Raw genomic sequence first — 26012 nt, forward strand, 5'->3', positions numbered from 1 at the left:
CAGTATTTTCCCCAGGAAATACGGAGAGTGCTTAACATCTTTCATCGATCGGAGAGCCTCAATGGAGCTGAGACTGTCCGTAAAGATGAAATAATGGTCCTTGGGCATTTTTTCGATAATCCCTAGGGTGTACTGAATTGCAGCTAATTCTGCGACGTAAACAGAAGCAGGATTATCGAGCTTATGGGAGACGGTTAAATTGTTATTGAAGATACCGAAGCCAGTGGACCCATCAAGAAGTGATCCGTCAGTGTAGTACATATTGTCGCAGTTGATGTTTCGATATTTATTGGAAAAAATTTTAGGGATCTGCTGCACGCGTAAATGATCCGGGATTCCACGAGTTTCTTCTATCATGGATGTATCGAAAAACACAGTAGAATCAGAAGTATTTAATAAGTCGACACGATTTGGAATATTCGAAGAAGGGTTAATATTTTGGGACATGTGATTGAAATACAATGTCATAAAACGGGTTTGAGAATTAAGTTCGATTAACCTTTCAAAATTTTCAATCACAGGACGGTTCAAGACCTCACATTTGATAAGAATACGAGAAGACAGGCTCCAGAAGCGGCTTTTCAATGGTAGTACTCCAGCTAAGATCTCCAAACTCATCGTATGGGTCGATTGCATGCAACCCAAGGCGATACGCAAACAACGATATTGTATTCGCTCCAGTTTGATCAAATGTGTGTTTGCTGCGGAGCGGAAGCAGAACACCCGTACTCAATAACAGACAGCATCGTTGTTTGGTAAAGCCTTATAAGGTCTCCTGGGTGGGCTCCCCACCATTGTCCGGTTATTGTACGAAGAAAATTCACTCTTTGTTGACATTTTTTCATCAGATACCTCACGTGACAACCCCAGGTGCCTTTAGAGTCGAACCAGACACCAAGATATTTGTGTACCAAAACCTGAGGAATCGTTTTACCCATTAATTGTGTTTGAAGCTGAGCAGGTTCATGCTTCCTAGAAAAAACTACTATCTCAGTCTTCTCCGGAGAGAATTCGATACCTAGCTGTAGAGCCCAAGCAGACAAATTGTCCAAGGTATCTTGCAATGGTCCTGCAAATCGGCAGCTTTGGCTCCTGTAACAGAGATTACACTGTCGTCTGCAAGTTGTCTTATCGTGCATGAATTTGCCAGACATTCGTCGATGTCATTTACATAAAAGTTGTAAAGAAGGGGGCTTAAACATGAGCCCTGGGGAAGACCCATGTAGCTAATGCGAAAAGTTGCCAAATCGCCGTGCGTAAAATGCATGTGCTTTTCGGACAACAAATTGTGCAAAAAATTGTTCAAAATTGGAAAAAATCCTTCTCGGTGAAGTTTAACCGAAAGAATGTCAATAGAAACGAAATCAAAAGCCCCCTTAATGTCCAAGAACGCAGACGCTATTTGTTCTTTGCGAGCATACGCCAGCTGAATATCTGTTGAAAGCAACGCAAGACAATCATTCGTCCCTTTGGCACGGCGGAAGCCAAATTGAGTATCTGATAGTAGACCATTTGATTCGACCCAATGGTCTAAACGACGGAGTATCATTTTTTCCATCAATTTCCGGATACAGGATAGCATTGCAATCGGCCTAAAAGAGTTGTGATCAGAAGCGGGTTTCCCTGGTTTTTGGATGGCGATCACCTTCACTTGCCTCCAATCCTGCGGTACAATGTTTTGCTCCAGGAACTTATTGAACAAGTTCAACAAGCGCCTCTTGGCATTGCCGGGTAGATTCTTCAACAAGTTGAATTTGATTCTATCTAACCCAGGCGCGTTATTGTTACAGGACAGGAGGGCAACTGAAAATTCTGCTATCGTAAAAGGTGATTTTATCACGTCGTGGCCCGGAGACGCATCGTGAACAATGTTTTGCTCAGGAACAGAGTCCGGACATACTCTCCTGGCAAAATCAAATATCCACCGACTTGAAGACTCCTCGCTTTCGTTGACCGTTACGCGAGTCCGCATTCTTCGGGCTGTGTTCCAAAGAGTGCTCATCGATGTCTCCCTCGACGTCTCGTTCACGAACCGACGCCAATATCCGCGTTTCTTTGCTTTAGCCAGGCTTTTAAGCTTGGTATTAAGCTCCGAATACCGTATATAGTCGTCGGGTATACCTCCCTTCTGGAAGGCCAAAAACGCGTCGGATCTTTGCGTGTAGACATCGGAGCACTCTTGGTCCCACCACGGAGTGGGAGGCCGTTCTTTGATCGTTTGCATTGCAACGCGGCGTCGAGAATCAAGCCCGCGAGGAGGTTGTATTCTTCAAGTGGTGGATGATGTTGAATCGACTCGACCGCTTTTGAAATCATTTCCTCGTATAACTTCCAATCGACATTCCATGTGAGGTCATACGGAATGTCAACTGGTCGCATGCGAGTTGACCCGTTATAAATTGAAATAAGAATAGGCAAATGGTCGCTACCGTGAGGATCGAGGATTACCTTCCATGTGCAATCCAACCGTAGCGACGTCGAACATAAGGATAGATCCAATTCGCTTGGGCGCGCTGGAGGTTTCGGGATACGTGTCATTTCACCGTTGTTCAAAATAGTCATGTCGAAGTCATCGCAAAGGTTATAGATTAAAGAGGAGCGGTTATCATTGTAAGGGGAACCTCAAGCCACACCATGAGAGTTGAAGTCTCCCAAAATCAAACGTGGCGAGGGAAGAAGTTCTATTAAATCAAAGAGCAGCCGTTGCCCAACCTGTGCTCTGGGAGGAATATATATTGAGGCAATACAAAGCTCTTTACCTTGTATTGTCATTTGACATGCGACAACTTCGATGCCTGGAATCGAGGGGAGGTTAATACGATAGAAAGAATAGCACTTTTTAATCCCTAAAAGTACTCCTCCATATGGGGTGTCTCGATCAAGGCGAATAATATTAAAATCATGGAAGTTGAGATCAATATTTGAAGTAAGCCAAGTTTCACAAAGGGAAAATGCATCGCATTTGTTTTTATTTATCAAAACTTTAAACGAATCAATTTTTGGTAAAATACTTCTACAATTCCACTGTAAGACAGAGATAGAATCCTTCATATACGCAGTTGAATTAGGCATCGAAGGATACAATCGCTGCAAGGAGGGGCCATTGGGCAGTCAACTGCTTCAAAAATGATCTAACTGTTGGGAGGAATGCTGTAAGAAAAATTTTAATTGGATCGGGTATATTAAATTTTCAAAAATCCAGTCCACAATGTCAGAAAATTTCACTAATCCAGGGTTTGTTTCATCAACTGGATGTGCAAAAGGAACAACTGGGGTTTTAGATGTTCCTGGCAGTGCTGGGAACTCCTTCTGGGTCTTTAAATTTGCAAGCCCAGGAGAAGTTTGCTTCGGTTTTTCCGCAGCACTGCTTGGTTTGTTCGTACTTTTCATTACACTTTGGGAAATCTTAGGACCTTTACGGGGAAGTTTAGGAGAAGAAACATTTTTCCTCTTCCTAGACTCCCCAGGATTGGCGTAAGATGTTCCCGCTGATGAATCGTCAGAATCGGTTTCATCAGAGGACAACAGATCGAAGGGATTCGATGTTATGGTAGAAGTGGTCACGGTCTTCTTCAGCATCTCAGCATAAGAACGCTTTGAACGCTCCTTAAGTGACCGCTTAATTTTATCTCTGCGCTGCATGTACACCGGGCATGTGGAGAGCTCATGCTGGTTTTCCCCACAGTGAATACATTTTTCAGCATTAACACTGCAAGAATCTCAAGAAATCCACACTTGCTACATCGTGCCTTATTGCAGCAGTAGGCGGCTGGGTGGCCTAACTGCTTGCAATTGGTGCAATTCATAACACGGGGTACATACAATCGCACAGGCAGACGAACCCGGTCGATCGAGACGTGGCTAGGGAGTGCAGATCCGGCAAACGTAACGCGAAACGAGTCTGAAGGAGTGTAAACTCTTTTACCGCCGACGAGAGACATGGACCGCAATTGCTTACAATCCAAAATCTTCGCCTGTGTTTCGGTATTTTTGAAGCAACCGGTTGCGCTTTTTAGGATACACTCGACAGACAGACTCGAATCGGTTATGACACCGTCGATCTCCACGTCTCGTGCGGGTATGTAAACGCGATACTCGCGTGTGAAGAGCTCAGAGCAAGCGATAGCATTGGCCTGTGCCAGATCACTGACCACGACACGGAGCTTGTTAGGTCGGACCTTGGAAATTTCGGTCACGGCCTTGTACCCCTTCGTCAGGTCTTTAGAAATTTGCAGTATGTTTAATCGCTTTGAATTCACTCCTGCCTTTGGACGAAAATAAACAGTATAGCTGCCCTGTTGAGATCCGTCCGGGTAAAGCCTGGGGCGAGGGGTGACTGGAGAATGAACAGGGGAGGGGGTAACAGAAGGGTCAGGGTCAGGGGGGTTCGGGGATGGTGGCACGGGAGGCGAGGAATCTATATCCATCGCGCTAAATGTAGCGCACTAGCGTACTAGCGCTGACAAGAACACGTACCTCCTTACTTCTTCCTTCCAGCAGTGGTTGTCCGATCGTTCGAAGCTGCACCCAAAGCAGCCAGCAGCACCAGTACAGCAGCACCAATACAGCCACCAGCAGTGAGTCGGGTGTGAGATCACTCAGCACAGTGACACGGCTCGACTGTCAACTGATGGCCTTGAATTAGAAAGATCTATTCACTGTGCACAGATCAAAACTGCAGCTGGTATTTTGCACCAATACAGCCAAAGTTGCGAGCCGGGTACAGAACGTAGCGACACAACTCACAATCTAGTTGGCCTTTAGCGCGAATAATACACTCTTTTGTTTGGCTATTCGTACACACGGACCGGATTGTAATAGAACGACCACTTTGCACGTCCGTTTCTGTCGAGTGTTCGACGCGGAATAACAAAACACTTTGTTGAGTCAAAATATGTAGGCAGTGGAATTTATTCCGTCCATGTTATTGTTATCCGTGCTCGGGAAGCAAGCCTATAGCGAGGGAAATGTTTGGGAGAGCTTGACCTTGGAACTTTTCACCATTAAGCAGCAAAGCAACAATGTTAAACATTATATCAAACAACTGTTACACATTTTATCTATCCACCGACATATAAATGACTAAGATGCATTAAGTCGTTCGCTTGCTATAATCGTTTGAAATCTGACGCAACATTTGCCACTTTCATTTTCAATTTCACAAAATGTAATCTAGTATAGAAAACAAAGACGTAGTCCTACGTCAAAAAAAATGTACATTTAAGGAAAGTCCGTTTCCGGCCTTCCGACGAAGCTATTTTATGATGCTTGAACAAGAGCGTTCATGTCGACTTTTCGAATGCGTCTCTTGATTTTACCAATCTTCGATTGGACGACGCTGAGGTAGATTTGTTGGGTTGCGAATTTGGGGTACAAATGGAGTCGAGTGGCTTCTGGCTAAAACATATACTTTTCATCGGTATGGTGTTCTGGAAAAAATGAACTAATGATTTTGTTTAAACATTCGTTCTAGTATATATTTCGATTAATAGCCAAGCTACTAGGCTGTTTTTTTTCCTGTGTGGACTCATCACTGCGACCAGAGATTAGATCTATTGTGATATTGCCCAGGTGTTTTCTGTACTCCGCACTTCATATTATTGGCAGTATCACTATTGAAGTAAGTGATACGCTTATCATTCATTTCCGTGCTTGTGTGTAAGTTTTACTTTTCCGTTTTATGCTTACTACTCTATTATACCGAGCCTCTGTCCATCCTAACAATAACGCCTAATTACAATCACCTGGAGAGAACTTTCATACATTTCTCAAACCAGTTTTATTATAAATTCGCTTAAGTCCTTTGGCAACCGAATGGTCTGGTTCTATTAAGATTCGAACCCACGACCACCCGCTTACCAAGGCGGACCCTGTAACCTTGCGGTTACGGAGCTCCGCAAGCTACTGGGCTTAAACCATGGTTTAGACAAAAAGGGAATAGTCCTTTTCTGTCCACTACTCTGGCCGGGTTTTCCACAACCTTCCTGGCGGATTATTGTTGTGGTTTGCAGGAAGTTATGCACAGCCGAAACTGGAAGGTTTTCGCTTTTGAAACGGTTTACCGTTAACTTTCTTTGTCGTTGTGCAGTTCATAACGAGCTGTATAATGCGCTTACGGAGTTCTTCTTGTTTCGACGCCATTTTGTACTGAAATGGGCATACATGAACAAAACAAAAAAAAACTGGTATAAAGAGAGAGAGAGAGAGAGAGAGAGAGAGAGAGAGAGAGAGCTTTCATATACAGACTCTCATTACTCTCTAAGCGTGTTTGTACTGGAGTAAGAGAGCCTCAAACTAATTCCAAATTTTAGTTGTCAGCAGTTAGGTTAATCAATGATACTTAGAAAAAATAGTGTATTGTACCACCAGTGCAAGGTATAAAAAACCTATTCTACGTAGAAACAGGCGGAAAGTATGTAAAGCGATGTTGACTGTGATATTTGTTCTCATCTCGTGGAAAGAAATATAGCACATTTCGGCACATTGTCTTGCAGACTCGCGCAATAAAGTCAACAGTTTTTGAACACTTGTTTATCGTTTCTTCTTAAATTTAGCGATATAACAAATGACTAGTGTGCGGACCTAACAGTTTATTTAATTGGCTTCAAACCGTGTGTGTTTTCGCCGTGTGGGCCGGTGCGCCGTCCTGTTGAAGGTCGTAATGATCCTTTGCGTAGAGGTCTCGAAGTGACGGGGCCACAACCTTCTCTAGAATTTCGGTCTTATAGTGCGCGGCGTTGATCACCGACGGGGTCCTTCTGAACCGCGGAATGCTTTTGTGGGACGGGGAGATGCTGGCCAACGTCGGCCAATCATTTCAAACATTAGAAAACACGAACTCCGGACCTGCGTGCTGCGAATATATCAGTTTGGCTCTGTCCAGCCTCTTTTTCGTTAATCCGTGAATCTTGCATTTCTTGTACGGCTTGTATACCAGGTCCTTCGTCATTATACTGTGGACAGTCCCGTCCGACACATCCAGGTCAGCTGCGGTCTCCCAAATCGCGCTGTTCATTTTTCGGAGGCCTCGCTCCCGCATCATGTTGTAGGCTGCTGGCGTCCTCGCTGAACGCGGACGCCCGGATTTCGCATGGTTCTTAACGGAGCCTGTGTCTCGTTACTGAAGATGGTATAGATGAAATTCCGCATCACCCCATGGGATTTCAACCATCGGAGTATGTCGTCGAGTCGCTCACCTCTCGCAAACAACTTTATTACGTGTCGCGATACTCCTTCATCGTGCTCGGTAAACACACAGCAAATGCGGCAAGTCGGTTAACCTATGTATGAGGTTAAAGTTGACACCAATACCAATGCACAGAACGCACATGATGCGCACCTATAAACAATGAAAAGCTGTATTCGAACTTATTGAACACTCTGTATAAACAGAGAGACTCTTGTACCTTCTTCACCGTTCAGCACCACTTGGAACCACTTGAACCACCTCCGGGTTGTTCAAGGCGGTCATGCAAAAATGCCTTGACGACTGCCTCTTTTCGTGTGGAAGCGCCAGAGGCTGGTGCTGTTGCGAAGGTCGGGTAACCACCAGGTGACCCATCGGCATACAGACCAATCTGCCTGCTGGACACGACAGGCAAGGAGCTTGAGAGGGTAATCCTCAATGGACTGATGAAATACACAGAAAGTGAGAACGGTCTAGCAACCAGTTCGGTTCTCGAAAAGGTAGGTCCACGGTGGATGCAATTCTCTCCGTCACCAGAACGGCTGAGGTTGCAATTCAACGTAAAGGGAGGGACATTCGTTATTGCGCGATCGTCACGCTCGACGTGAAGAACGCGTTTAACAGTGCCAGCTGGGACTCCATAGCCTTAGCGTTACAGAGCCTCTGAGTGCCGGCGCCGTTGTTCAAGATTTTGGGTAACTACTTTCAGAATCGAGTGCTAGTGTACAACACAAACGAGGGTCAGAAAAGCGTCCCAGTTACCGCAAATGTACCGCAAGGTTCCATCCTGGACCCGGTATTGTGGAATGCCATGTATGACGACATGTTAAAACTAACACTTCCTCCAGGGGTTGTAGGCTTCGCCGACGATATAACTCTTGAGGTCTATGGCGAATCAATTAGAGAGGTGGAGGTTAAGGTCGCGCTATCCATACGCTTAGTGGAAGATTGGATGCACTTCAGAAAACTGGAGCTAGCGCACCATAAGACAGAGGTTATCGTTGTTAATAACAGGAAGTCGGAGCAGGAGGCATCGATCAGTGCTGGTTTATGCACTATCGTCTCAAAACGCTCCTTGAAGCTTCTGGGGGTTATGATCGACGACAAGCTCACATTCGGGAGCCACGTCGATTATACCTGCAGGAAAGCTTCCATGGCTGTAGCGGCGTTATCTCGCATGATGGCAAACAGCTCGGTGGTCCGTAGCAGCAGGCGCAAAGTCCTTGCTAGCGTGACCACGTCCATACTCAGGTATGGAGGGCCAGTGTGGTCCAAGGTTTTGGGTACCTCGTGCCATCGTGGCAAACCCGAGAGTACGTACAAGCTAGTGTGCCTAAGGGTCGCGTGCGCATACCGAACAGTGTCGTACGAGGCGGTTTGTGTCTTGGCTGGCATGATGCCCATCTGCATCAGCGTCAAAGAGGATGTAGAGTGCTTCGACCAACGCGACACGAGGAGTATACGCAACACCATACGGTCATCTTCAATAGCTAGGTGGCAGCGGGAGTGGTCCAACACTACGAAAGGTAGATGGACACACTGACTCATTCCAGAGTTAGCATGCTGGATTAATAGGCGCCATGGGGAAGTACCCTTCCATCTGACACAGATCCTGTCAGGCCATGGCTGCTTTAGGCAGTACCTGCATAGGTTCGGGTACGTCGAGTCCCCTATGTGCCCCGCATGTACGGGTGCGGAAGAAAACGCGGAGCATGTGTTCTTCCCATGTCCGCGTTTCGAGCGGATAAGGTACGAAATGCTGGCAATAAGTGGGACAGAGAATATTGTGTGCAGGATGTGCGAGAATAGGGAAATATGGAGTGCGGTCATCAATGCCGCATCACAGATCGTAAACATTTTGCAAGGCACCAATCGACGGGAAACCATCGACATGCCCCAGTTAGGTGGTAGTTAACTAATTGGCCCGTATAGGCTGCTCTGCTACCCGTATAGGTAAGTGCTAAAACCCACGACTGGCCCTCTCCCTGAAGTAATGCCTAACGGCGGTCTCGGGTAGACCAAGGGCTTTAGCTGTCCAGCTTAAGGTTGCTCAGCATGGGTAACAGCAACACCACTTGGAAGTGCTGTTTTCACCGCCTGGCTACCTACGACTTTTCGGTAATTAGGTTCCCCTCCCTGTTATTACACTGGACGATACTCGCACGGTTTAGTTTCTCATTCCGTTAATCGCTTTGTAGAAGCTCCTAGTGTCGTGTCTGGTGAAGCAGTTCTCCGCCTCCATGATCGTAGTGTTCACGTTTCTTGCGACGGTGAAGCCTCTTTTTGGCAGCTTTAGCTTTTCTGTTTCTCTCTCGCAACTTAAGCGTCACACGGTTTGTTGCTTCTAACGCTTTAGCGTAGGCCTGATTCTTTTCCACTGTCACTTCTAGACATGGAACATCCCACTACCTACTACGCGCGGTTCCCACTGCCATGCCTATCACCGCTCGAGGTGTGTCACTGATCGCGTCGCGTCGTGGGGGAGCTTTCAATTCAAATGGTAGTGATCTAAATCGAAGCTCGGGCCCCGAGAAGGCCGCATGTCGATGACGCCTGAAAAGTGATAACCATCAATCGGTGGTCGATCTGAGAGCAACCCTCTCCAGTCTCTATGTGTGCTCCTGAATGTTTCGACGTGCAAAATAGGTTTTGCAGATGGCCATACTCCTGCCGCAGCTAAATTCACTTGATTCAAGCCTTTGTCGTTGGTGGTTGAGTGGAGGCTTTCCTTCACAATAACGGAGTGAAATAATTCCTCCCGTCCAACTTGTGCGTTCATATCCCCGACGACGATCTTTATGTCGTGTTGTGGGTACTCTCCGTACGCTTCTCAAGAAGCCCTTCGAACTCCTTCTCTACGTCGCACAGTGCGTTGAGCCATAGACAAAAATCGTTTTTCTTCCTTTTTTATTTGGATGCATTAACTACCCAGAAGTGTTAACAGATGTCTCCTGGGTTGTGAACAAGTATTGGTGAGCTTTGGGAAGCATCACAAATACTAATACACGCATAGCAAGCGTCAGCGTCCAGAGCAATCATTAGTTTCACATTTCGTGCTGAATTGTCGCGCGTTTTCTAAACGTTGGTAAAACTTAATTACTTCGTGTATTTCAATAAAATAAAATGGAAAATAACAATCAAGGTTAGTGCAATATATTTCATTGGTAGAGAGACTTGGTTCCGATTGCGTGTATGATTAATCGGTATGATGAGTTGGTGAAGGTATTAATCTTTGAAAAAAACGCGAACTCAAACTTTCGTTAGCGTTTCAAAAAAAGTTCCACCGAGCTCCTCTCTAAAACATATATCAAAAGTTTGCTTGAAGTGTCCTCTACAAAATATATAAAAATTAGCTGCAACTTCCTGCAACTTTGCGAGATTTTTTATTTTTCGTATGTCAATGCCGATCGCTCGTGAACCGGCAGATTTTTGAGAAGTGATTTAACTGCAATGTAAGCAAAAGTACATCATGTGTATTTCGATATTTGACATCGTCTCTACCAGAAGACACAGTTGAGCATGTTAATGAAAAAATGCACAAGTTTTCTGCTGTATATGATTCGAAATTGAACTCGAAATGGGAGAAATGTAATTGAATAAAAAAGTATTTCATGGAAAAGCATGAAATTTGGTTGGAATCACCGCTTGCTCTTCCTCGATTCGGTGAGAATAATAATTATGAATAAAACAACAGTTTTTCTAGTGGGCGTCCTCAGAAACTTTTTGAAAGCTGCCCACCAGAATAAAAAAACGGCGAGTTGCTGAGCTCGTTGAAAATAACTCCCCAGTAGAACTAGTATTTGCTGCTACCTTTTCGAACAACTATTCCAATTCGTCTGGAGATGACCTAAAACTTGACTTGATAATATAATATGCATCGTGAAGAATTTCAAAATTGTTCATTACTCTGGTAATTAAATATATAAAAAATAATAAAAATAATAATTAAAAGAATACCTCAAATAATCTTTTTTTTTCGTTATAATTGCACTTAAGTCACTTTTGCAACTATGTAAAACTAAGTAAAACATAGAAACCGCAGTTTTCGTTACAATGTACAACTTTTACAAAGAGATTAACGGTTTCTGGTACAGGATGAGTGCGTTGGCGTTTGGGACAGTTTTGTGATTTAGTGAATCACATAAGACCCTTATGCATTTAGTAACTCTGAAGGTAACGAATAACTTTTCTTGTTACATCAACATGTTTTATCGACAAAATCGTGTAGTTTTGATTTTTGTCCCGTCTTACCCTACATTCAACGCACTGTGCGTCGTCGGTTTTATCGTTTGTCGGTACACGTTCATAAGACTGTATTTGAAGAATCTGCCCTTCATCTTTAGCACGCATGGACGGTTATTAATTGGCCTCCACCTGATGACCCGCTCCATATGGTTCCCTAGGTCTATACCGATTGTTCCGATTCACATTGGATTTTTTCGGATTTTTCGTGGTTTTAGAGCATTTCCACAAAAAATATCCCAGTTTTAATATTTTTTTTTAAATTGTCATTTTTGATTTGACTGAAACTTTGCATAGACGTTGTAATAGGCGAAGAAGTTGTTGTTGAATTTTTTGGATTGTTTAGATAGTCTTTTGTTGTTTTTATAAAAAAATGAGCTTTTCATGATAGGTAATCAATTTTAAATTTTTATTTTAACTTTTTTTAACAAAAAAAAATTTTTTTTGAGTGTATATTTTTTAGAAAGACAAAATTGTTATCTACACCTTTGCCGCAGACATCATACCGATCAAACAAACCGCTTTGAACCTAACAATATTTGTAATCATCCATACCTTCCCAAAATAGCATTTTCAATAGCTTCTCAAAAATAAGTCGTACCTATTCTAAAGAAATAAACAAACAGCAAAAAATGGCATCTTTTGCCTATAAAAACATCTATGCAAAGTTTTAGCCATATAAAAAGGTCGATTAAATTGGTTACCCGTTTTTTGTGAAATTGCTCTTTAGCATTCTGCCTCAATAGGTCCGGTTCATAATTCAGCTGTCTGTTTCAGATCAGCCGCTGTTTAAGCCACCCTTGATATAGGGAACAGACGCTCAGACAAGCTGCTCTCCAAGGAGAACACCTCCCGCTTCCCTTTCAGCATACGACTAAGTAGTACTTAGTAAGTACCCATCGATCTTCCCTTGGTTGCTCGTATCCCAGTTGGTACCACGTGGAGGTAGTGATAGAGATAGAGATTAAGCCGATTATTTCGGGTATACCAACCGAAACTTCCTGAGTTACTTTTGAGAAAACAAGTCAAGATTAATAGTAAAAACTACCTCATTTAGTTTGGTTTCTGCATCAGGAAAATGATATTTGAATCGCAGACAATCACGTTCAAATAATTTGCTATTCGGCGTGGGAATGCTCTATAGTGTCTTTAGTATGCAAATATTTAGTTAAAACGATAAATCATCTGTTCGAAACAATTTTGAAATTATTTGACCAGAATAAATTGATTCAAAACAAACATGTTTATTTCCCATATCATTTGAATTGTAAATTTGAAATGACACGATGCGGTTTTAGTACTGTAATTGCCAAGGCGAATCAAGATTACAGTACATTAAAAATAAGCAACCATAAACACAATAATTGCTTTAATTAGACCACAGAATATAATTTAAACTATGTAGTTGGATTTTTCATTGTTTGCTTTTCAATTTACTTTTAATTATTTTTTTACGTTGGAACCGACTAGATTGTGTGGCCTTGTGAATTTCATTTTTTTTTGCAAATTTATACCTTCACTTCCTGGTATTAATATTGCCTAATATTGCCCTACTCGTTGCTGAAGCATCATGAAAGACACTCAATAATTCATACTTTTATCCTTGTTTCAGAAGCTGATGACTCTGCATTTCGCTGTAAAGGTAAATTAAAACGCTAACTTGAAAAACATTCTAATAATATAAGGCTCCACATGCAAATTATAAACCCTCAGTAGGGACAGTAGATGTTTAAAAAAATAGCTTGCGTAACGTAAAAAACTATTGGCTGCTGCAAAGAAATTTTAGCGGTTTTTTTGACTAGGTCATAAATGATGAAAAAGGTATACATCCATACAAATTACATGGTTCAATTTTTTCTAGGGTTAGGTTCAGAGCTTGACGAGAATGCAATGCACTTTTTTGCTCAGTAAAAGAAAATCATTCAGCTGTCATCCTCCATGATTGGACTAACCATAAAAAATTAAGAAAAAAATATACCTAAGCTACAAAATGTTGCTGTGCCAATAAAGCTCATCCGACCATACATCATTTATGAGTGTCTTTCACAATAGGTAAAGGTTGACCATACAGATTTCCAAGCAGCAGAAACACTTAAGCAATCCACCTTGAAACCGTGAATGAATACTAGGCCGGTTGACGGATCTGCGCGTGGTTAATCATGAACATCGTTGACTTTGGAGCTCTCAAATTTCTTGTGCGAGAATTGCTACGCCAGCTGATGAAACCAATAGTGCGACCTGATACGGTTTTGTACAAAGACTTTCCGATAAATACTTTGTTTGAGGATAAGGACTGTTCCTCTTGAACATTTCAGAAGATAGTCGAAATGGTTCATGACAAACGTAATTATTGCATATTTTTTTGTTTGCTGCTGCATTTAAAAAAGTGCAGCATCGAAGTTTCTCCAAGCCAATTGTTCGATCATTTTGTTTCCAAATTGTTTCAAATCATTCCCGAAACGTGATGGATGAAATTGATTACTCAATTTTGAATGAAGAAAATATTTTTTGACTATTATTTTTGAGGGAAAATATACCAAGTATGACATAACGTAACTGTATTGGTCTCACCCAAAATACCTAAAACTCTAGCATGAGTGAACGGGAAATTCAATCAACAAGTAATTCAAGCCATCCATGCTACTCTCTAGACCAGACTTAAATCATCAACTCAGCACATAGATAGAGCAAAGATTCACCTTCTTTCAAGATTGCAAGGCGCTGGCTGAAGAAAGTAAATACCCGAAAGCAGCCAATTCAATCATTCGGCGAGTTTTGCTTCAGCAGCGATTACGTGCTTTGTCAGTTTGAAGTCGAAAAAACAGCTCAGACATTAGATACACGATACAGTTTCTCAAGATCAGTTCATCTCGATGCTTGCGTGTTTGTATCGAGAAAATAGGAAAAAAAAGCGCTCAAATCAAAACGATTTCCGCCGCATTGCGATGGGCTGTGGTTTGTATATATTTCTGCTTACGTATTTGTCGATCTATTACGGCTCAGGAAGACGCTTTGGATTGGCAGAACTGCCAAGAGCGCCAAATTGTTTCCGTCGATATTGCTACGTGGAGAAACAAGATAAAATAATAGCTTGTCAATTAGACCTATAGCCGTAAATCTCAAATGATAATCGTCCAACACGCATTCCAGTCAGTTATTTCGCACTGTTTAGTGTATTGCTAACTGGTCAGACGAGAGTCAACCTACGACTTCGGAAAAGATTTGTTTCCGTAATTCGCAAAGCATCGTTTCGATGCAGAAACTGATCTGTAATCATTGAACTTTGATATTTTTTCCTGCATCCGTGATGATATGGTATGCATACTCTTTCTGACTTGGAAGTGTTATTTTCGAATGATGCAAATTATGCGATTAATTATCGAAACGCACGCTCGATATGTTAATCAATTGCAATACTTTCACTATGTAAATCTTCAAGTAGTTACGACATACGATTATTGCTTTAATTTTGTCGCAGATTTTATTACTGTTCACAATTGTACTGACATGATTATGCACGAAAAAAAAGTGAAAAATGTGTTACTTGCAGGCGTTCTACATAAAATTTTTTTTTGAAAATTGAACATCCAAATAAAAAATTATTACATAACAAGCTTAGTTTTAAATGTGTCATAAACGCACTAAAGGGACTTTTTCAGGATTTCCTAAATTGACTTTTCTCTGCAATGACCGTCCTTCGTAAATTTTTGGGCCTAAAGCTTTTTGCAAATTCCGTTTTTTTCGACTTTTCATACCCAAACTTGAATTATATTGTTTTGGTTCATTATTTATTATAGTTTTGCAAACATGTGTGCACGGAAAAGAGGAAAAATATAACTGAATTTCGCTGGAACAATAAAAAATTATATTAATTTTTTATTTTCATACAAGATATTTTTCTTGGTTAAATTATGGAAGATAACTACTAATATACCGTCTGCCGGGGTGAGATTAAGCCACGGGGGTGAGATTGAGCCAAAACGGGAAATGTTTGTATGTTAAATTACTTGCGATTTCCAAAACCTAATACCTCAAATTCAATACTTTATGAAACATGACAATACTTCCCGTGCACGCACTTTTTTTCAAGCGACGAGAGAATTTTTCTCTCGCTCGTAGAATTTCCATGCATGTGCGACGTTACGAGACACGTCACATGCAATTTGGAGGTTGCTCTTTCGCTTCTCTTTCGGTTCGAATTGCGATGCGCAAGGCGATGTTTCATCGCACTACGAACTGAGCGAGACTAGAGGTGGGAAAAATGGTTCACTATAGTGAGCGGATCAGAGCGCTCCGCTCACTAAGATGAACTAGTTCTTTTTAACAGCTCACTCGCTCTTTTCGTTCCTACATAATTTTTGGTTTTTATCAGTGTAGCTAATTATCAGACACCGCAAGCGAGAGCCAGGTGAAAGCTTTACACCCGATTTGCCAAGCGCAAGGTCGCGCGCAAAATTACAATAGAACTCCCAGAAACAAGCTGCAACCAAACGTCTGCCCTGATATGCTTGACTTGCATATTTCATCACCCAGCCACCAGCCAGCCGCAAGAGCATGCAAAAAAACAACTTGCAACAGTCCATACACAGGTACACGGGTTGACTAACGCCGAGTACGCACACGAATGGATGTGGAACGAAAAGAACGAAAGAACTGATTCACTGATCTGGCAATCCGCTCGCAGGCTGATCAAAAGATTCAGTTCTTTGAAAGAGCGAAATCTTTCGCTCTCAGAAGAACTGGTTCTTCCGATGACTCTTTTGTTCAGTTCGCAGGCAATCCGCTCGCGATCAGAAGATTTCGATCTTTCAAAGAACTGATTTTCTGATCAGCTCGGGAGCGGGTTGTCTGCATAGATTCAAAAGATCAGTGAACCAGTTCTTTCGCTCTTTTCGTTCCACTTCTCGTTTGCGTCCCGGCGTTAGCCAGCCCGTGTGCTGTGTGTGAACTGTGGCAAGTAGATTTTATTTTTTATTCCCGCGGCGGGTGGATGGTTATGCATAGGAGAGCAGGCAGCCGGCGGTAGCTATTTTCTGGGAGTTCTATTGCAGTGTCGCACGCCGCTTTGCGCTTGGGGTGTAAAACATTCATATGGCTCTCGCTTGCGGTGTCTAATCTACAAAATCGGCTTCAGCTTTTTGCTTGAAGTAAGGGGTGAGTTACCGCTCTTCAAAAAAGAGCGATAGATCACTCACTCACTTTGAAGAACCAGCTCTTTAGATCAGTTCGTGAGCGGATTGCCCACCTCTAAGCGAGACGCCCGTACTGTACATACTTGATACAGCTCGTGCGCTACAGCTCGTGAGACTTTCTCGTGTACACAGACTTCCTGTACACGCGCTGAAACGACGAGAGGTTTCTTTTCTTTTTTTTCTTCGGTAAGAGACTGCGGCGCACAGGGGGAATCTATCTGTCAAATATCGTGAAACCGTGACCAACACATTTGGCAACAAAGCGTCTGTATGTTTTGGTTTTTGTCGTTTTGATCGAAGTTGAATGGAACGTTCTCTTTTAACAAAACTCGAGAAATCGCGGAAAACTTTTATTAATAATGCGTTCCGTAGTGAAATTTTAAGACAGCAACAAGTTTTTAACGAAAATTGGTGATGTTTTATCGTCACATTGGTAATTTATCAAACGTCATGGACCAACAAACTTCATGGACCAGAGTTGATCTGCGATAACGCACACATATATGAAATTTGACAGCGGTAAATCCCCCCTGGCGGCGCACCACACGTTGTCTTATCGCTTTACGAACTGAGCGAGACGCCCGTACTGTACCTTAGTGAAACTGTATATAAGAGAAATGACAAAGCACTCACCGTTGAGGAAACTGTCAACATCAAAACGGGCGAGCTGTATAATTTTGCATTGCCGTTATCCGTTTTGATGTTGACAGTTGCCTTAACGGTGAGTGTCTCTGCGTCTCTCTGGTGTATAGGCTGCCTACCGTACCTACATACGATATATGCCGTCAGACCCTTCTGAAGGTGTATTAATCGGAAGAATTCACAAAACTATAATACTACGATCAGATTATCACGAACCTTCAGAACCTGATTTGCAATATCTATACACTAAGGTCGCTTTTACGCGTTTTTTTTACGTGGATTCCGGAATTTACGCGGTATTTTTTTTTTCTTGCGGATTTCGGTTCCTCTTCACTCGGATTGCAGAATTTACGCGGGTTTTTTTTACGCGGATTCCGGAATTTACGCGGTTTTTTACGCGGCATGTATCCCCCGCATGAAAAGCGACTTTAGTGTACTCAATTCGAAAATTCTATCCAACATCAACATGTACTAGAAAATATAAACAATTTCAATGGTTTTACTATTTTTAACTCCCGAAAAACTTATGTCGTAATTTCAAACCACATTTTTAATCCTTAGAACTACAAAACAGAGTTCTATCATAAGATAGTCAATGACATCTAAACCGACGAAAGGAACATGTCTGTTAACCAACGTAACACTCTGCATCCGGTGCATTTTCGTACCGTTAGCATAATAAGTATAGTAACAAAACGTTCTTAATTCATGTTAACAAAAGTCGGATGAATTAATCATAGAATTTTGAATCGATAAATAAATGGTTATATCATTAATAATTCTAACGGTGTTTTGATGCATGCTGCTCAAGGGGATGGCAGCCCTGACTAAACTCTACACGTTTGACAGTAGGCAACATATCGGGGCTTTATTTCAAAATAAAGCCCCGAGGCAGACGCCCAGCAAAAGTTCCATATACTTATCACTTTTGTCGGGAAGACTCTTCACTCATTCGACATAGAAAGAGATAGCATGTTGCCATCCCCTTGATGCTGCTATAACACCGTGAATGAAAAAAACATAAAATCCCCTGCCTGTTTTCTTCTGCGCAAAATCAATTTCCTTCTCGCACCATTAGCGCAAAGCAACATGCGAGGCAAGCTCGCGAGACGAGCTCACGAGAATTTGCACGCAAGCTGTCTCAAGTACCGTGCTGGATCAAAACCCGTACAGTATCGAAATCCGTACACCTTGATGTTTTTCTTCAGTTTTAAGCATTATAAAAATGAAAATTCATATGATAGTTACATGTACATGTCCGTTGAGCTGTTGACCTTCTGTTAAATTAAACTATGCGCCAGTAGGCCATGAAATAAAAATATTAAAAATGAAAAATCAATCGTGTATCGGTTTCAGTTGTCATTTCGTTGTCTCGTTAGAGAATTTACTAAGGAAACGTTCTTCAGATAAAAACGTTTTTCAAGTGGGATATAAGTGTTTTACTCTGTGAATCTTTTTGAAATTGATGGAAAAGGTAAGCCTTTGTCATTTTCGGGCTGTATATTGTCTGGTAAATTGTGTAAATTGTATTTATTCAACAAAAACTGTGCCGTACGGATTGTGATCCTTGTTAATTGCTTGAATCGAAATCCGTAAAGCGTGTGTATCATGCCTATATTGTTGAACTTTCTTCTTGTTTTCAGCATTTAATGGAAGAAAACAAGTATAAATATACGGCAATCAATTTCGAAAGAGCTGTGACTGAGGTGCGCAAGGTAAAGTCGTACCGGAAAGCTTCGAAAGGTTTCGGCGTTCCGATTACTACGACAAGGCGTACCGTAACAAAACGCTACGAAAATTGCACTATTTCAGCTGATAAAAAAATTTAAAACCGTGTGAAACTTTTGGAACCAATTAATCCTCAAAATATATATTTTCTTAGAATTAAAGATAAATTATAAATAAAAGATGTACATTTTTGTACTTCTATATCTAAACGGATTTTAATCCATTGCTGTATGGACTTAGATCCAGTCTATATCGCGTGTGTGCGGATTTCGATTCAAAAGTGTACGGGTTTTGACTCAGACAAAAAACTGTGTACGGATTTCGATTCAAAACATGTTCTATTTAAACATATTTTTTTCGAGTTTCGGAGTGATTTTAATCATTTTGCTTGAAAACAGTGTTAAAATATAAGTAGATCTATAAGTAAACATGTCAGTTTAAAGCAATATGTGATTTCTTGATTTTCTATTGACCGTCGAAGATTATCATGTGCTTAGGTGTACGGATTTCGATCCAGCACGGTACGCGACGCCCATGCACCGCACTCGTTAAGTTGAGAGACGAGATATCTTCGTGTACGTCGCAATAAAAATTCCCATGCGACGAGACATGGCTCGTACGAATGGTAAGTTTTCTGGCTCGCACGCTGCACACAGCACGAAGCGACTGAATGAGAAACGAGACTTGTAGCGCAAAGCACACTGTCTCTTCTTTGTGCGAGCGAGATTTCAGGAAGTCTGCATGACATATTTATTCACAACTTAAAATGGAATATAGATAATATCAGTGAACTGTTTCGCTTCAAGAATGTTTCAAAGTACAGGGTGAAAAACATGCGCAAATAACGTTATCCAAAAATGTCCCAGGAAAACCAACCCGATCAAGTAATCACATCAACTTACTGCTCAGTTGGTACGTTAGGATGTCGTCTCCAATGTGTTGAAGCAATATTATGCATTGAATCTGTGCCGGCTCAGACAATAATGTTTCTCTAAACTGTACACTTTTCGAGCCCTTTTGGGGTGAGATTGTGCCAAGCTATATTGAACGGCACAGTGTGCGGAATTCACATTCAAAACAAAATTATATCAGTATACAGTAAAGTCTTTTTTACACGGTTTTTTACACGGTTTCATTTTACACGATTCTTTTTTACGACGATTTTCCAAATAACACGAATTTTTTACGTCGTTTTCCCAAATAACGCGATTTTTTTTACACGGTTTTTTTTGCACGATTTTTCGTCTTCGCGTAAAATTGTTACAGTAAGTAGCAGTAACGGTAACAAACTATAATAGGCTGTTTTTTACACCGTTTCATTTTTACACGGTTTTTGTTTTACAAGATTTTTTTACAACGTTTTTCCAAAAAACGCGGTTTTATTTACGACGTTTTTCCGAATAACGCGGTTTTTTACACGATTTTTTTTTGCACGGTACGTAGGATCGTGTAAAAAAAACTTTACTGTACACCAAAACACTTGCATTGTTTACATAGGGTATGTTTTTTTCCCCACAGCATAAGGTATGTTGTCTAACTATGGTATTCTTTGAAATAATGACTAAAAGCCATACATTTTTTTTTTATACATATGAAACATAGTTTCTGATCAACCCCCTAAAGCCCCTTAATAGTCCACGTTGTTTATGGTCGTCCCTATACTTACTGTTTTATCATGTTAGTCATGTGGATTGTTCGTAGACACACTACTGTTCATTTAACAGGTATTAAATTCAACTTTTTGTTTTTGGCACAATCTCACCCCATAGAAGGGGTGAGATTAACCAAAGTTCATGTATTTTTAGCAAAACTATAATTTATTGTAACTTAACCATATTCGTTGTAGTTGTTAACAAAACATTCTAGAATGCATTGGTGTATTTTGGATCGAATTCTTTGCTTAAATGTGTGCGTTACAAGCTTGAGAATAAAAAAGCATCATTTTTTGGCACAATCTCACCCCGGATGGCGGTAGTTGAATAAAAAAGTTGACACTGGTATGGTTCCAAAATAATGTAAATTTATAGATGCAAATTCATACAAAAACTGGTGAATTAAGTAAACTGAATTAACTAAACGTCATCGTTATCATTAGATTTATGAATCTTCTTGATGTTAAGCTTAAATCTGATAGGTACGCACAATTAGCATGCGTCGCGTAGTTGCATTCCATCGGAGAAATGCACCACTGTCGGTATTTGGAAACTGACCCCCGCTTTGAAAAGAGCATCAATCCCACAGTGCTACCTTATCCCAGTCCCCGCATGTACAAGATCGCAGCATCGTGTATGGCTTACGTTTGGCATAACAAGATTAAGAGTAAACCCCGAGGCTATCGAATTCCTCTGAAAACATGATTATAAATTTCATCGCCAGACAGGCTGCATAGCCCGGAGCGGTACAATCTCATGAAGAGTGAAAACGTGCAAACCCTGTTCGGCAACCGGTCATCTGCAAGCGATTTTCACCTTGATGGCCTCTGCGGTCGCACAGGTATATGAGCACTCATTGTGCGTATAAAACGGCTACACTATAATCAATGGGCTCTTGTGGATACTTTTGGTTAAAAAAAAACACCAACAAGCCCTACCAATTCGAAAATGACAGGGTGGTGCAAGAGCATTCCACAGTATGTACTCATATCAATCGCCGCCGACTACACCGTAATGGCAGGGCTTGATAATGAGATTTAAATGACATCGGTCCGGATTGAGTGGAAATTTAATGCAATAACAGTCATTATCCTTTTGCTTACTTGCGAACCGTACGTGTGTGACTATGTTCCAATGTCATGTTCAGGGCTATGTTGATTATTTGCTTTCTTTTATTTTTCCTGCAATTTTCCATCCGGAGGTTCATTGCCTCATATATCCAAAGCCTGTGTCATGTGTTGTGTTTTTTGTGTGTGATAAAATTAGAAATGAATTTACACGGTGTTGTTTTTCTAAAGGGATGGTTTTTATACTGGTTCTTGTAACCAATCGAGGTTTGAAATCTGTTGCAACACCATTTGGCGATGGGACGACGGAATAATGACTATCGTTTTAGTGATGAAGCAAATCATTAGTTATTTTGCGCAATCGCGATGACATCAACTGGTTAGAGGTTAAATTAAAAGTCAATTGAGCGGATACCTCGTCACTGGCATATTTAAGCTCATCACGACAGTGATTCTATCGTTTTTGATTTGCGGTTACGAAGTAAACAGATAGAAAACATAATCACACAACTAGCGAAAAATAATGTTAATTAGAGTTGCAGTTTGTATGGCGAGCTTTCAACAATTTGATCGTGTGTAACGAAAAATTTAGCACTTGTTTCTCGAAGGTATTGTAACCGACTTGTACGGTACTGATTGCGATAGGAAGGTATTAATTAACTACTATGAAGTATTTAGTCTGAAATAGATGGTAGAATAGATAACAACGAGCAGGGTTTTAACCCTCTCCCCGTGGAGAGAAACCAATTTTTAGCTCGTAAAATGACCTTCAATCTTTTATTATTCATCAACTACATGCACAATAAGTACAAACTGTATTGAATATTGAAGTTCAATCTGTTCTCTAACCGTATTAAGCTGTTTCATGGTTCAAAGTTTTAAGTATAATTGTTAAACTTTGATCAAAGTTTAAATGCCGGAACAAGAGTGGTGTACGGCCTTCAAGTCGACATTTCGAATGCATCTATTGATTCTACACCCAACGCAAACGGGGAATATTTTATTACTTTTGGGCAACTTTTTATTACTTTTTGTGTCTTATGACTGCGCATTATACACAAAAAGTAACAAACAAAAAGTAATAAAAATTATGACGGCCACACGCTTGTATGTGTTTCTGCAGGAGAACATACAGCCAAGCACCGCAATGCATGTGTTGGCGAGACTTCACTCGCTGCATTTGTATTGATGCAACGATCTGGTTCATTTTTGTCTCCCTTCATCCACACATAATGAGAATCTCACCCGTCAATCTCAAATGTCTAATTAGAAACACTTTCGTTTCGTCCCCCAGTGTTTACTTGAAATGGAAATATGTAATACTGTCTGACCAGAGTTGCCGAAGTTGCGAATATTGTTCTAGATGGGCACGAGTTTTGTATATTCAAACAGGTCCAAATGAGTTTCCATGAACCAATGATTATGTGCTGTAAATAGCTTGCAAGAAAGCGAATGTTTTTATTTTTCTCTAACGCAGTTTACAGATCGTGATGTTATTTTAAGGCGCATTTCAAGTCTTTGAAATCATCAACGTTTGCATACTCTATGACGGGGAAAATGTTGCTTGGCAGCTCTTGTCATATTTTTTCGCTACTCCGTATGCATACAACGAGCTAACTAATACACGCCCACCGGATGAATTGGAGATTGAAAAAACTTGTAACATGTGCAACTTATGCGACGGTGTGTGATTTTTTTTTACTTGAGGTGGAAAGGGAGCATTTTTCGACAGAAAAAACGTTGCATGTGGTTGAAACGACCATTATTAGATAGTCGTACTCTCATAACACGTGCTAAATATATGACAGTATGTGTGGTTACTTAACTGGGGAAGAATTTTATTGCTTTTTAAGTAATGGATTTGTTACCTAAAAGGGTAATTTTGCGCTATTGCTTTTAAAGTAATAAGGAAAAGTTTTGCGTGTCCCTATTAACTGCTTACAGTTTGTTTCCTCCAGCTAATGTTGTACATCAAGGAACTGAAAATCCCAGAGAAATCTTCTATTGAATGACACTCAGACACATTCGTTGGGTTGCGTATTTTGGGTCCTCAATGGGGTCGAGAGATGTGCAGGAACGTTTCTGTTTTTTAGCGTAATGTGATGTACTTGATGATCTGGTCAAAACACAAACCTTGCATTGGAATAATGTTTTTTGAAGAAATAAAATCAAAAATTTTTTTCAACATTCTGTCTGGTACACATCTCGATTGATAGATAAACCACTGGGTTTGAACCATGATTTAAACAAAAGCAACAACCACTTTGGCCGTTTCTCCGTTCATTGTCTTGTGAATTATACAGAGTACACAGTCGAAACTGGAAGATTTTCACTTTTAAATTCGTTTTTGCCGTGAGCCCAGATTTTGATGCAGTTCAAAGAACAGTACAATGCTCTTGCGTAATGCTTCTTGTTTCGACGCTATTCTGAACGGAATTGAGCATGCATAACTTACTTACTTACTTACTTCAGCAGCTCAGGGTCTGCTAGCTCGTGTCGTATCGAGAATTTCCTTCCACTTTCCTAAGCCCTGGGTTACTCGTCGCCAATTCCCTAGGCGTCTTGATACTCGTAGATCCACTGTATATTGGTCGAGCTAACGTTTGCGGTAAAAAAAAAGAACTTTTTCTGATGGTGATGAAAAAAAACCTAAGACAGATAATTGAGTTGGATAAATTTCCCATGGAAGGTAATCATGTTAGCTTCCTCGCAAAAAATATTACGTCCTTGCGTGTGACCTTCCGGCAGTTAGCCGGAACATTCGCCATGGCGGACGAAAACATGCGTGTAGCCATGTTTTTATGCTCGTTCTACGTTTTTTATGAATTCCCCCTCCGTTTTCGCGACAAAATCGTTGGAATGGATCTTGCGCTTCGAGTTTGCCCAGAAATGCTCGATGGGAAGCAGCTGGGGGACATTGGGCGGATTCGCCGTCTTCGGTACCACATCGATATTCAGCCGCTCCATCTCCTCCAACGATCGCTTCGAGTAGTTTGCCGACGTCAATTCTGGTTAGAACATCGTGTCTTCGGGGTATTTCTTGATGAACGACGCAACTTCTGGCAGGCACTTGGTACTATAAATTTCCCCGTTCATGGCCAGCCCTGAGCGAAAGAAGAGCGGCTTTGACATCCCCTTCTTGTTGATTGTCAGCCACAGCAGCACTTTCTTGGGGAACTTGGTGTGCGAAATAAATTTCACCTCGGAGCTCACTTCCTTCGTTGGAGAAGTCAAATACGACGTACCCTGCCAGTCGTTGCCATCCAGGGTGAAATAGGTCTTGTCGTCCATCACCACTGCCACGTCGCGATTCGCCGGGAAAATCGACTTGACAATCTTATTGAACCGCTGTCGCTGCGTCATTGCCTGCAGCTCCAAGACCAGTGCCGCTTCCTGACATGTTCTGTTTTAGAGCATGCACAAACCTCCCGGCCAAGTGCACGCAGCGATTTAGTCACTTTTCCCTCGGTCTTCCTCTTCAGCATCCTTTGAAGCTTCTTGTCGCTCAGGGTGGTTGGCCGTCCGGAACCGGGCTTTCTTTCGATGCTCTGATCGTTGTCCAATAGTGTCAAGATGTTGTAGATGCCGGAACGGGCATACCCGACGTCTACAAAGTACCGCACGATGTTCGTTTCGGACGCGGCGGGGTACCGTTCTTTGAACGCGCACACTTCTTAACGGAGTAAGTTAATTTCGTCATCACAGTTAGAGTTTGACTGATAGAGCTGTCAATTTTTTTTGCCAACTCATGGGTTACTATGATTGATGATGCAGGAGTAGTTTCGTCAGTGCGATTAAAGGTAAACCCATGAAAAACCGGCAATTTTTGTCTCTGTTTCTGGTGCCAATTAGCTGCACTGTCGTCCGGCATTCTCGTGACATGTCCGGCCCATCGCAGTTTTCTGACCTGCGTCAGTTGCACAATGGGAATCTCTTCAAGTAGTAGGCTCGACGTTACCTCACCTAGTGCCGCTGTTGCGGCCTCTTCGCTGACCGAGTCGAAAGTCGAGGCACATTATTCCTCCGTGGAAGGTAGTGCTTAATCAGGTAATCCTCGGCAGCTTGCTGGTTGTGTAACCACCGGACGTTTGGCCGAAGAGGGCGGTTTTGTCGTGTGAAATCTACTATCTACGGGAGCGCACATGTACTACTACTAGATGGCGGTCAGAGTCTATATCCGCACCCGAATAGATCGCATGTTTGTGATGCTCGGGAAAAACCGTGAACGTTGATTTGTTGCTCGCTGGCAAGATGATCTTCAGGTGGCTTTTTGGATATCTTGAGGTGGAAAAAAGATGCTTTT

At 41.6% G+C, this 26012-nt stretch overlaps 1 protein-coding gene across 3 annotated transcripts in view; it reads left to right on the plus strand.

Annotated features, from left to right (window-relative positions):
* Positions 1–26012, plus strand: part of LOC129729730 (uncharacterized) — a 78604-nt gene that overhangs the window by 22331 nt on the left and 30261 nt on the right. The window contains exon 2 of one of the 3 annotated variants that reach the window (XM_055688519.1): positions 13041–13070. The exons of 1 other annotated variant lie outside the window; for it this stretch is intronic. The gene's annotated coding sequence lies outside the window, so the exon portion shown is untranslated. The remainder of the gene's footprint in view (positions 1–13040; positions 13071–26012) is intronic. One more of the 3 variants, XM_055688520.1, reaches the window with a different exon arrangement.

This window comes from Wyeomyia smithii, chromosome 3 (genome assembly GCF_029784165.1).
Source record: "Wyeomyia smithii strain HCP4-BCI-WySm-NY-G18 chromosome 3, ASM2978416v1, whole genome shotgun sequence".
NCBI lineage: Eukaryota > Metazoa > Arthropoda > Insecta > Diptera > Culicidae > Wyeomyia > Wyeomyia smithii.